This window comes from Scleropages formosus, chromosome 8 (assembly GCF_900964775.1).
Source record: "Scleropages formosus chromosome 8, fSclFor1.1, whole genome shotgun sequence".
NCBI classification, from domain to species: Eukaryota; Metazoa; Chordata; class Actinopteri; order Osteoglossiformes; family Osteoglossidae; genus Scleropages; species Scleropages formosus.
The window spans coordinates 6,432,345-6,446,154 of record NC_041813.1 but is presented as its reverse complement, the minus strand read 5'-3'; the positions used below and the strand labels follow the sequence as shown (position 1 = coordinate 6,446,154).

The window sequence follows — 13,810 nt, the reverse complement described above, 5'->3', positions numbered from 1 at the left end:
CATCACGCATCGCCGTGCCCCGAGATAGATGGGACTCTAGACTTTTTCTGGAGCTCTGCCCCGACAGGGAGGCGAGATCTGTCCGAGTGTTATCCGTGCACGTTGGAAGTAGTGTTTGAGAACGCTTCTAGGACTCCGCGCTGCTGAGCTTCCGCTTGTCCAGAGCACGCAACTCCCTGGCGCCCCAGGCCGGAGACTTGACACCACACGGTTGGAACTCCATTCTTCTGACGCTAAATAGTGCTGGGACTTTCTCCCGGGACTTGCGCGATGAGGGCGCTTAATTGACAGCGGATTAATTAGAATTCACCACATCCTTCCTGCTCCACCGACTTTCAGTTTGATCTGCTGCTTGGCCTTCAACTATTCTGCTTCAGTCAACCTTTGTCATTATCATTCAGATTTGTTTGTTCGCTTGCCACTTGACGGATCGGTTCTAAATACTGATTAATAGCACCTTCGCGATAAATTGGAACCACTGGAGCAATTTGCTCCGCTGAAGTATGAAAGCGGTGATCCTATATAACTTATTTTCCGCGTGAAATTTTAGTAGGTGGCGTCGATCTAGTACGGAACGGACCGCGAACAGTGTTAGGTTTATGAAGACGTTAAAGTGATTGTAAGTTTAAGAAATAATAACGCAATCATTCTCAGAGTGTGATGCGGTCTTTTTTTGTGACAAAATCAAAACAATTCCATCTTTGACAAAATAATGCATGCGTATAATTGCATGCATTATTTTGTCAAAGATCGATTTGTTTTGATTTCTGATACTTTCATGTTGAAAGGTGTTGACATCTCACATGGTGACAGAAAACGGCCCCGCAGCAGCTTTGTCCTTGATGATGTAAATGGTGGTCTCTGTCACGAGTAAACATCACCTGCAGCATGGGGTAGGGGGAGAAAGCACAGGGAGGGGAAATAAAATAACCAAATCAGTCCCTCACTCAGGGTATAAAACAAGTCATATTCTGCTGACCCTCCTCAATTCACTGTTATGACTCAGTGACTTGATTTAGATGGAACTGCGTGTCTAGGTTTCTACCTGCACGTACATATATGTGTGCACGCGTGTGCCTATATGACCATGTGTGGCGGCGCGGTGGTACAGCGAGTAGCGAGAGGAGGTGGGTTCGATCCCCGCTCGGTCCGTGTGGAGGTCGCGTGTTCCCCCCGTGTCCGTGTGGGTTGCCTCCGGGCGCTCTGGTTTCCTCCCACACTCCAAAGACATGCTGTTCAGGTTCCCCCCTCGTGTGTGAGTGACAGAGAGAGTGTTGTCCATAAACAAAACAGATGTGTGTATATTGCATGTGTGTGTGCGTGTGACATAGGACATGTGTGTACATGCAGCCTGGCATGTGTGTGTGCATGTGCCCACAACCAGAGCAGACAGCACCTTCAGAAGGCAGAAACCCCTGCGAACAGAGCGTGTAATTGTTCGCTTTGGGACGCAGCACAGGGCTGCATTGTGACTCAGAGCAGACCAACACAAAGACAATTAGCCCACTTCCACAGCGGAGGCATCGCTACAATAGTGACTTTCAAACGGGAGCACAAAGGTGCTGGAGAGACCATCCTTGTGCCGCAAAAAAAGAAACCTCTGTTTCAAGGTTGCAGCGCAATGCAGAAATGTGTTGTTTACAGTAGGTCCATTGTTGTCTGTCGTTCACGTTCCCTGGCTTGCAGTGGAATAGTACAAATTGAATTCCTCCGGACACTCTTGTACGGATGATTTGTGATGAGCAGTCCCATATTTCAGCCTTCAGCCGCTGAATTTGTCAGGTGGGTGTCGGTTCTTCACAGATGTCCCACTCGCCTTTATGGAAGTTGTGACATCATCGGATCGGTGAGCAAATCTGGGGAGGTAGAGGATATAATGGGTAATAATTATGCTGCATCACACACCGCACGCCACTTTACTGATGTATTACTTCGACAAATGTAACACGTTCAGTTTGTATCAGAGTTCTTTTTTTTTTAACCTGCTTTTGTCCATCAGTCTGCATATTAAGTTTTCCCACACACCTTATTCACCGTGGTGAATTACACTGCTAGAAACACTACTTACAATGGGTCACCCATCCATACATCAGTAGAACACACTCTCTCTGTCACTCACACACTATGAGTGAACCGGAACAGAATGTCTTTGGAGTGTGGGAGGAAACCAGAGCACCCAGCTGAAACCCACATAAACACGGGAAGAACAGGCAAACTCCACAGAGACTGAGCGGGGATCGAACCCACATCCTCTCACACTACCCAGGCGCTGTAAGACAGCAACATCACTCACTGCACCACCACAGAATTTGATTTAACCCATCCCTCCAATAAATTTGAGCCATTTTTTGGGTTTTTTTTTTTTTTTTTTGTTCAACTCTGTACCAAGAATGTACATGTTGGGTCTTTAAGTACAAATCATATTTATGAATACTACGTTGTTCCATCTAGTCCCGCCCCTAAAAGTTCTAATAGGAAAACACGACACTTGTGACAACACATCCACCCTCTTATCTTTCCAGAGCTGCTTCTTATGTAAACCTTGAAAATTGTCCTGCTTTGTTTTCCATTATTCACGTGTCTGTGAAAAACATCCGGCGCGGCAGAGAAGCTGACCTGGTTTGTCGTTTGTCTCGTAGGGCCGCCATGCAAGCCTCACCGTCCCAGACCCCGGGGAGACCTATAGGAGCAGCGGAAAGGAGAAGAGGGAGATGACAGCATAATGAAAATTATTCCTCATTGCTTCCGTACCGCTCCTCCCACACCTCCCAACAAGCCACCAGATACAGCAGGTGCAGCGGAGCAGGAAGAATGGGTCGGCCGCACATGTTGAGTCTGTAGACGTCGAGGTCATAACAGCGAAATGTAAATGTTCCAGGGTGCCGGTCTATAACAGACCGATGGTCTCCTGTCCGCCATGGCCTACTCACTCTGTATGACAGTGTCACTTTTACTTTGTCCATTGGCCAGCCTAATCCTTTTCAGCTTTTCCAACAAACACTCAAGTCGCTGCGACTGAGGTCAGCTCCGTGCAATCGATGTGTCAGTCACGCAGTGGGAATAACGCAGAGCTGTGTGATGGCTCTCACCATCCAAGACGAGAAGAGAAGGAAAAAACACAGGGTACGGAAACAAGCAGGAACTCATTTAGGTGTCTGCTTCAGCTGGTGCTCATTAACCCACCTAATGAGTTGTATTATTACCGCTATTATTGTTGCTGTAATTATTAGCAGTAGTATTAATAGTAGCACTTATTTCTTTGTGTTGCGAGTGCTTTTACTTGCGAGCAGCTTGTAGTTTCATTGATCTATTGAATCTTCAGGATACAAGTTTCCATGTGAGCAGAATGACCTGCACAGATTTGAGGGGCACGGTTCAGCACCAGGGGACCATTCTTGGTTCCAATACTGACCTGACTTGAATAACTGGGTGTTGGGGTGTTGTGGGTCTAACAGGGCTAGCATGGATCTACACAAAGGCCTCAGTTCTGATTGCCTGGACGATGGAGAAATTCCACAGTGAGCTGCATGGGTTGGATCAATAATGCCAATAAGGGGAAAGATTCCTCACGCCAGTATCTCTCAGCAGTCAGCTGGGAATGGCTCCAATTAACCAGGGCTGCTCATTAGTTCATGCAGGTTCTGTGCTGTGGTGTTTGTTTTCATGATAACGGTAGCAAAAGCTGCCTCAGGCGGGGCAGTTTTCTACAGCTGTTCAATGGCCCGGGTGCACGCGCACACATACGCACGCTGCCTGAAACCACTTGTCCTATGGAGGGTCACGGCAAACCGGAGCATAACCCAGCAACACGGGGCGTGAGGGGGAGGGGACGCACCCAGGACAGGACATCAGTCCATTGCAAGGCACCCCAAGTGGGACTCAAACTCCAGCCCCACAAGAAAGCAGGACTAGGTCAAACCCACTGCGCCACCATGCCCCCCTTGTTGGTCTGGACAGACAATAGCACAGATCCAGCAGGGCACCAAGAATCTCCAGGATTCTGTGGAATGATGCTATAGACTCAGGAGGGAGAGCTGTAATAAGGATCATCCTAAGGACACGTCCGCCACGTCTTTCACGGCATCGTTCCGGGGAACGATACTTCACACGTTTGCAAACACGCAAACCATGGGTGTTTTCCAGCAATCAGAAGTACATTGTCGGAAGACGATGCGGAGCGTTGCTTTGCACGTGCTGGGAACACTCCGATCAAATTACACTACGACGCCGCACGAAGTGATGCCGATTACTGAATATTCCCACGAGAGTGAATCGATGAATTTATCCAACACTGAAGATCATGACCTGCATATTGAATAGTATGCTTTTTTAATATTAGAATTATCATTTTTGTTATTTTAGTCATTTTAAAGCAATTGTAGAGGATGCGATAGCTTGCCAGGTGAAACTAGTGCCTCACAGCTCCTGAGCTACTCGGTGGGCATAGGGTTCAAGTCTATCTGGGGGTTTATGAAGTTAGCATGTTTCTTCTTGTGTCTCTACCCTTCAGACATGGATAGGAAATCACTTCCATTCCTTCCTCGTTTCGGAAACCAACCAAGCGGTCACCAACGGGTCGGCTACTGATGGCGCTTCCATCCATCCAAATCAATTTTTATCGTAATGTAGGGCAAAGGTAATCAAAATTTTTCTTTATTTTGTAGATATAGTATTTAAGACATTTGCAGAACCTACCCAGCAAATAATTTGTAGTATATGCCTATAAATTGTACTATATAATCTTTTGGAATTACCTGGATTTTTTTTTTTTTTTTTTTTAATGTCTAACATTCAACTATGTCAGGGTAGCTGGTGGCATGGTGGTTGGAGCAGCTGCCTTTGGCTCCACAGGTTGCACATCCGATCCCTGCCTCCAGCTGTAGTGCCCTTCAGCAAGGTACTTGCCCTGTAAATTGCTCCGGTAAATTGGCCCAACTGTGTGACTGGGTGCATAGTTGTCACCTTGCAATGGACTGGCATCACATCCAGGGTGTGCCCCCCTCCGCCAGATGTTTCTAGGACTGGCTCTAGCTCAGGACAAGTGGTTATTGATATTGGTTGGTTGGTCAGTCAACTATGCCACAATAACACACGCACACATTTTCAGAACCGCTTGTCCCATACGGGGTCACGGGGAACCGGAGTCTACCTGGTAACACAGGGTGAAGGCCGGAGGGGGAAGGGACACACCCAGGACGGGACGCCAGTCCGCCGCAAGGCACCGCAAGCGGGACTCGAACCCCAAACCCACCGGAGAGCAGGACTGTGGTCCAACCCACTGCGCCACCGCACCCCCACTATACTGACTACAGCATTTAAATATTCACAGATTGTACAAGGACAGTACACAGTGTTTGCCTCTTTCTCTGGGCTATATTCAAAATGCTGGCATGCCACCGACTTTATTACAAGTCTACAGAACCAGTGAAAACTGTTCCGTTTTATAAAAGCATTTTAAATACTCTCAGACATTCAAACAGGGATACCAGCGCCCACGCGCTCATCCACAAAGACCTTAACTATGAAGACTTATGAAAGGTAAAAGGTTTCTGTTGGCAGAATAAAAGAACTTTAAAGTGTGTATAGTTACATTTAACAGGAATACCGAACACAAGTGTGTATGTGAGCCTTTAGACTAACAATAGCGAGTGATTTATTATCCCTCATATGGTCACAATTGATTTCTGTCAACTGGGAGGTGATGAAATAGGGAGCTGATGGTTAGGGTGCCTTATTTAGGTGACCGAATTCATGGGCACACAGCATTGTGGTCACTTTTGACACTGATAGGGTGCAAGTGAATGCAGGTGACAGGTGTGCATGGACAGCGTGGGCTGATGGCTATAGGAACTCCTACGCTGAATGGGTTTTACCCTCTGGGTGCATGTCGTGCTCTTGGTATTCTGACAAAGAAACTGACGTCTGAACAAAAAACGCACAAATAAGTGTAAAAACAGAGCTCATGTACATAATAGGATAATGAAAAACTTGATTTGCTTTTGTGATGTCATAAGCAGAAATACACTCACTGGTCACTTTGCTAGGTTAACCTGGCGGTTTACACATACAGCTTGCTCCCCATGTTGGTGAGTCACACAAATGTGACTCAGTGTATAAGACAGTGGTCCACTTAACTGTGCCAGTGAAAGATAAAATGAACAAGATATGTAATTTAAGTGAGTTTGAACATGACATGATCATTGGTACATTCACATTTATTTAACAGAGATGCTTTTTGTCCAAAGCAACTTCCAATGAACTCTGTGTGGGGTTATGAGCCCACAAACCATTTTCACCACAGTGACTTACCCTGCTAGATACACTGCTTACAATGGGTCACTCCTCCATACATCAGTGGAACACACTATGGGGGAACCTGAACAGCCTGTCTTTGCAGTGTAGGAAGAAACCCATGCAGACAGAGAGAGAACATGCAAACTCCAAACGGAGTGAGCAGGGATCAAACCCATGTCCTCTTGCACCACCCAGACACTGTGAGACAGCAGCACAACTTGCTGTGCCACCTCCTTGCTTCCAGAAGCTCAAAAACAGTCACTCTCTTGAGATTTTTTCACAATACTATCTCGAGAGTTTACACACAATGGTGTAACTGACAAATAAAAATCAAGAAATTCTGTCAAGATTGTACAGTGCAGGCTGGCGGTGGTGGTGCAATGTTTCGGGGAATGTATTTTTTGACACATATTAGGCTTTTTAATTGTTGCCTTACTTGCATCCCTTTATGGTCAGTCTAACCTTTCTCACACTGGTATTTCTGGCAAGATAATGTGTCACAAAACACGTATCATCTCAGGGTGGTTCCTCAAACATAACAGCACCCCTACTTTACTTCAGTGGTTCCCCACACTCCCCACATCTCAAGTCAATAGAGCATTTTTGGGATGAGGCGGAACACAATGTTAGCAAAATGACTGTGCCACCAAAAAAATCTGCAGAAACTGTTTGAAGCTGTCAAGACAATATTGAGCAAGATCCCTATGGAAAGTGTACAGCACTTTTTTGCTGAATTCATGTTGTTCCGGAGGCAAAAAGAAGGGCACACCTGATATTAGCTAGGCATACCTTATAAAATGGTCGGTAAGCCAGACCCTGGTTATACCCTACAAAAGCATCAATGGAACTGCTCCCAGATATCTACAGGACTTGGTCATCCGCTACACCCCAACCAGACTGCTACGCTCTTCCACATCTGCCTGCTTGGTAATCCCGCACACGAAAGGTAAAGCACAGAAGTTCTCGGTTCTGGCTTCCTTATGGTGGAACGACCTCCCCCTCTCGCTCACAACTGCTGAATCTCTGTCTGCATTTAAAAAAGATCTTAAAACTCACCTTTTCCAGACTCACTTTGTCCATGATCTCTTAAGTTCACGTAATGTGTAAATGTTCATGCTCTATAGCTTTAAGATCATCCCCGGATAAACCTTTCCACACCAACTCCGTAATGTAACGAAAATGTGTATATCAAAAAAAAAAAAAATTTAGAAGGAAGGTGAAAAGGAATCGTTGATATTCTGAGTTTTATGCAGCTACTTGTGTGAGGAACGTTGGTTCATATGGTGGGAAAAAAAACTAACTACTTTCCATCTAAGCGTTTCTTCCTGCTAATGTAATGCACACATTGTAGTTTCTATGAAATGTACGTCGCTTTGGAGAAAAGTGTCTGCTAAATGAATAAATGTAAATCTAAGTGGGTGTTAAAAGTGAGATGCGAACGTCAATCACACCAGGAGCAGGATTTGCATCATTCATATGACAATCCAATTAATTAAAAATCTGACCAATGAGTGTCTGAAAAATGAGGCTCTCTTTCTATTTTTTATTTTCACAGACGGTCTGATTAAATTAAAACTACAAAATATTATTCCCTCTCCAGAGATAACATGGGCATTTTTTGATGAAACAGTTAAATTAGCCCATTAAAACAAAGGTTGCTACGTACCAAAGGTACCCCGTTAGGTCCTGGGTTTTGTAAGTGCAAGTAAACATATATTTTCTCTCTGCTTTAGAACATGCATTAGTAAACATCAGCGTTTTAAAATGTGATAATGAAACACAGCAAAGACAAAAGACAGTGCAATTCACATGGATGTGATAAAAGGATAACCCCTGTCCATCACTCATATCAGAAAGTGCCACATGTTTAGACTTGGATGTTGCCAGATGTTATATCAACACACTGATAACAGCTTCAGACAAAGTCTGGAGCCTTTAAAAGGTATTTATAATCAGCACACTCCTTTCATTTTAATGCATGAAAATTATGACTGCTTTAAGCTGTTACCAAAGGTTTTAACGTTCTTTTTTATGCGCAATGGGCATTTAAAAGTTTTTGTGAGGTGGCAAAAACACTTTTCCTTGCCCTTCGCCAATCTCAGTTCCCTCTGATACTGCTAACATTTACATTTATTTATTTATCTATCTATCAGACGCTTTTCTCCAAAACAGCTTCCAATGAACTCTATGTAGTGTTACCAGCCCACACACCTTATTCACCAAGGTGACTTTTACACTGCTAGATGCACTAGGTTGCTCATCCATACATCAGAGGAACACACTCTCTCTGTCACTCACACACTAGGGGTAAATCTGAACAGTGTCTTTGGAGTATGGGAGGAAACCAGAGCACCTCGAGAACATGCAAACTTCACACAGACTGAGTGGGGGGGGGGGGGGGGGGTCGAACCCACGTCCTCTCGTACCACCCGGGCACTGTGAGATGGCAGCGCTACTCACTGTACCGCTACGCCCCCCGCTTGGGCTTTCCTTTCCACAGAAGCACCATTGTCACAGCTCTCCTGCAGTTTTTTTTTAATGAAAAGAGGACCTCTCAAGACATTAAGCGAACAGTAAATCTGTCACCAGTCAAGAATCAATCGTCGTAAAAGTACATCAACAACGACTGACGGAAAACATCAGTCTTGCAGAAAATAGAGGCACAATGCAAGAAAAAGTATGCATCAAGCAGAGTCTGGCATTGTTATTCCCAAGTGGTACTGAAGGTGAAAACCAAAGTGTGGTGTCCAGTCAGACCCTCCGATCAACACCAGCCACTCCTGTTGAGATAGAAGGCTGCTGCTCTGCTACTAGCTCACCCTTACAATTTGAGCAACGGTTATTTATATACCGGGTCTGTGTCACGATAATGCCTCGATGTCGAGTATATATACAATAGGAAAATGTGTTTGTCTCAGATCATACATAAACACAGCATAGAATTTCAGTGATCAGTTTTTATGAACTGTTTTGTGTTCTGTGATACTGTATGGGCCTGCCCACCCCGCCGCAACTCTGATACGATAACTAGGCCCATGGGTTAAATGGTGTGTCAAATGAGACTTGAAACAAGATGCCTTCAGGGGACTCTGCTGCAACGATTTATACAGGATTATATTTTTGATCGATATATTTTGGGCAATAACCAGTAGTGAGTGTGGTGTCGAGGGAGAAAGCAGTGGAAGAGCGCCGTGCATCCCGCAAGGTCCAGTTACACATTCGCGATGTACCTACAGATATTCCTGAGGAAACGTGCACTTTATTGTACACGGAGTCTTTGAACTCTGTAGGTGTCCCGGGTGCTGGGTTAGCAAGCGGGATTTGGGTTGCAGACCATGGTGCTACAGATCCGGCATAGTCATCACCCTTAGTGTGTCACCAAATTGATTGTATTCAAATGTACTAGAAAGACTGACATAACACATCAAACATATAACTAAGGGCGAAATGGATTTATGTTCCATCCTTGATGTGCAGGAGGTAATGTAATGTGCAGGGCGCCGTGAATTACAGTAACCATAGGGGAGGGACAAGTCTAGTAGGGATGCAGGAAGGAAAGGCGAGGTTAGACAAGTGGGAGAAGGAGGACCACGTGGCAGATGCATGACGGATTATGATAAGCACATTCCAAAAACTTGTCCATTAGCCTGCAAGTGTGTTATACGGCAGCGATTCCATTTAAGTTTTCCAAGAGATGTAAGAGCCTGGAAGAGAAGCCAACGCGCGCAGCGTTTTGTAGGTAAACCCTAGTAAACGCAAGATTAATCATGTTCAAGGTATGCGGTGTTCCGGGGAAAAACCGTCACCCCAATCTTTCGGGGGTGATGGGATTTGCGGCGGATGGTTGGCAACCTCTATTTAGCGATGGTAAACATCGCTCACCTCACCTCAGCGGCACACCATGGCCTCAAGGTCCTGCTGACCTTGTCACAAACCAAAATGGGAAACAGATGGCTGTTAATCAAGGGGGCTGAAATGACTAAAAGGCAGAGAAGCGCCGCTGTATGATCTATTGGACGCTCGTCAGCAAGAATTTACTTCTTGATTACGCTGGCAGATTTCAGCTGAATTTTTTTTTTTCCCCCAGACATTAGAGGAGTTTGAAAGGGACACCAACTGTGCGGAAGTGGTCTCTCTCTACTAAGACCCCAGCCACTGATCGACAGAAGAGCGTGGTGTGTAACAAGTCAAATGCGCATTCGTTCAGTTTCAGACCACCATGAGTAATCTGCAAAGCAGTTTTAGATTTTTTTTTTTTGCAATTTTAAAAGGCCATAAGCAGCCTGATATCAGAACAGAGCCGTGATACAGATAAACCAGCATCCTGGGAGTAAAAGCACAGCTGAGGGAAAGGAATAGGAATATGGATAGGAATGGGAGGGAGCTATGGAGCGGGAAGTAGGTGGTGAAGAATTTCACATGAGGATGGGGCAGAGATGTGCATGGGAGTAGGGAAAAGGAGTGAGATACAAAGTAGAAGGATGAAGGCGAAAGACGGACGTGCGCCGGAAAGGGGGAAGACGTCAGGTTCAGGGGTACAAATGAGCGTAATAAAGCGAGAGGAAAGAAAAAGACAAGACAAAAGGAGAAGCTGGAAAGATGAAATGTTGCAGGACGAAATACGGAGGATGAAAATTGTGCAGATATTGCAGTGTTGACTGATTTTCCTTTGACTCTCACTAAACATTAAATAGCGACGGTTTAAAGCTATATTCAGCGATGTACCCTGTCGGCAAGGGACGGTCTTAGGTTCAATGCAGGTTGACCGAAAGCGCAACTTTACGGACCAGTTGCGAGTGCAGGTACCCACAATGCCCTCTTGCCGCCACCGCAGGGGCCCTCGATATCACATGGGTTCATATTTAAGGTTACAATGTCCTTAAATATCACTTAGCTGTGGATCGCGGTCTGTGCCGATTGGTGTCCATTCTACAGATGAGCGAACGCCCACTTCCGTGAGTGTCACCTACATCATGGATGAGAATGAAGTCCTCTTCAGATGAGCACCAAGAGCCACGCCAAGGAGTTAACTTTTTAGTTTGGAAAAGCACCTGCACAATTTGAAAGAGTTAATCGTCACTAATGACTCCCTGTTGTGTGAACGGTTAGAAACAGACTTTCCAGTCTTGGACCAGTGGGAGAACTGATCAGATGTGTAGCATCATCTACCGTTTCAACATATGCACTCAGTATTACCAACCACTTGTCCAAGTCGGAGTGGCAGGGGATTCGAGCCTATCCTGGAAGTATAGGATGTAAGACTAAGGAGACTATACACTCAAAAGGACACCAGTTCAACAGAAGGTACACACACGCTCTGAAACCGCTTGTCCCAAGCGGGATCGCGGCAAACCGGAGCCTAACCCGGCAACACAAGGCACAAGACTAAAAGGAGGAGGGGACATACCCAGGACGGGACGCCAGTCCATCGCAAGGCACCCCAAGCAGGACTTGAACCCCAGACCTCCAAAAAGCAGAACCCAGTCAAGCCTGCTGAGCCACTGCCCCCCCCCCCAAGGTAAATATACAAAAATAATTTCATAATTATGAAATTATATAATCAATCTGCATTGTTCCGTTTTAAAAAGATCTAGATTAAACACAGAAACATTTCCGAGCAGTGAGAGACGGTCATTATTCATGCACGCATTTCTTAGAAATAAAGTACCTTTATATTATTATTACCTCTCCAAAAAAAACTTTCCCCAGAGTTCATTTTCCATTACTTTCGAGTCATTGAGTTTTTCATGTACAGAGGAAGATGGCTTCACCTAAATAATTCAGGTCAAGTAAAGCAGCAATGGGACGTGAACCCGTAATGTTCCGGTGACAAATCCAGTTTTGATGCCGCCCGACATCTAATTTACTCCCATGGCAGTTTTAGGTGGAAAATCAATAGTGCAAAGTTTGCAGGCTGGCGAAGGAAGGACTGGAGGTGGGTAAAAGGCCGCCTTGCCGACATTTCCGTTGGACTGGAAGACTCAGTACTGGTGGTTATCAGGTTATGCTTCATCGCTAAAGAACCTACTTTTAGGCGTACATTTAAACTCCTGATATCGCATGCGATGTGTCTGAAATCGGTGTATCAGTCTGACCTCAGATAGGGTTCTCGGAATGGAGGGGAGTTTTAATTAGTTCCCCACAGGACTGATGAATGGCACGTCCATGTCCCACTAGGGCACCACAGCATAGTTTGCCTTTTCTATGAGCTGGGAAATAAGGGAGGGTCACCCTGAGGGTCCAGCCTCTGCTGAGCTCCCCTGAGCTGCAGAAAATTGCTGAGTGTAGCTCCGGAGAGTCTCCATCATCGCAACTCATGGCATCTAAGGCTGCTATGTCCCAAGGTTCCTCCTTGTCACGTGTTTCCATTTCACTCATTTTCCGTACCGGCTGTTGATCCCCATCCTTTGAAAAGGACTGGAGAAGCCTGGATGCGACCACGTCGAGAGACGCTCCGGTGCAGTTCGATCCCTGGCGAAGGTCATGGGTTCGCAGCCCTAAAGCGCCTGCCAGATTCGGCGGGTGACATTTGCAATCTCGCAGAAATGCCTCCGAAGGGCATCCGCACAGGGATTTGCATCTAGGCCAATTGGAAAACGCAACAAATCTTATAGAAACCGTACAGCTAAAAGCAGGTGCTGTGGCAGTTCAGATGAACCGCAGTAGGCAGAGAGACGGGAGGGATATACGCGTTGTCCTCGTTTTTATTACAGTTTTACATTATTTAGTTATTTAACAGGGGGTGTGACATCACTCAAAGGCTTTACATTCTACAACGGGGGGCATGGTGGTGCAGCGGTCTTGACCGGGTCCTGCTCTCTGGTGGGTCTGGGGTTCAAGTCCCACTTGGGGTGCCCTGCAACAGACTGACATCCTTTCCTGGGTGTGTCCCCTCCCCCTCCAGCCTCGTGCCCTGTGTTGCCGGGTTAGGCTCTAGTTTTCTGCATCCCCCCCCGCCTGGGACGAGTGGTTTCAGACCGAATATGTAGTTATTTAGCAAATGTTTATATCAAAAACAACTTTGACATGTCTCACTTCTAAATGTCCCTTTCTCTTTGGTCTCATTCTTACATTGGCACCAGAAGCATCTGAGACGTAGGTGCAGTTCCTTATCATCCACATAGCTGCCCACTGGCCCCATATTCATTATATGATAGATAGTGGCCCCTTTTATCACATAACCCTACAAATGAAGTTAAATAGGCTGGGACCCGGGCGACTCTTTAACCTTCCATTGGCCTTCCAATCATTATGCTTTGAAAAATGTGGAAATGAATGTCTCGCATGACATGACAAGGGAGTGGCATTGTGATGCAAAAACACCCCAAAGTCATTCCGATCCAAGCATCCCACCACCCCCCCCTGCCCCCTATCAATAAATGAAAGAACAAGTGTTGCTTTATATGCTTCTCTTTGTTGATTGTTAGAAGTTTTCCTCACATTCTTTTCCTGGATGAGGAGTCAGCAGAACACATACAAGGGACTGGCAATGAGAAGGTCCCTTTTGTGCAAAAGG

General features: G+C 45.8%; 1 protein-coding gene across 2 annotated transcripts in view; it reads right to left on the bottom strand.

The window, feature by feature from the left end:
* Positions 1-1,731: 1,731 nt before the first annotated feature.
* LOC108942615 (uncharacterized) overlaps positions 1,732-13,810 on the bottom strand; it is a 44,673-nt gene continuing 32,594 nt past the window's right edge. For both annotated transcript variants that reach the window (XR_001966717.2, XR_001966718.2), the window contains exons 6-7: positions 2,617-2,680; positions 1,732-1,856 (exon numbers count right to left, since the gene is read on the bottom strand). The gene's annotated coding sequence lies outside the window, so the exon portion shown is untranslated. The remainder of the gene's footprint in view (positions 1,857-2,616; positions 2,681-13,810) is intronic.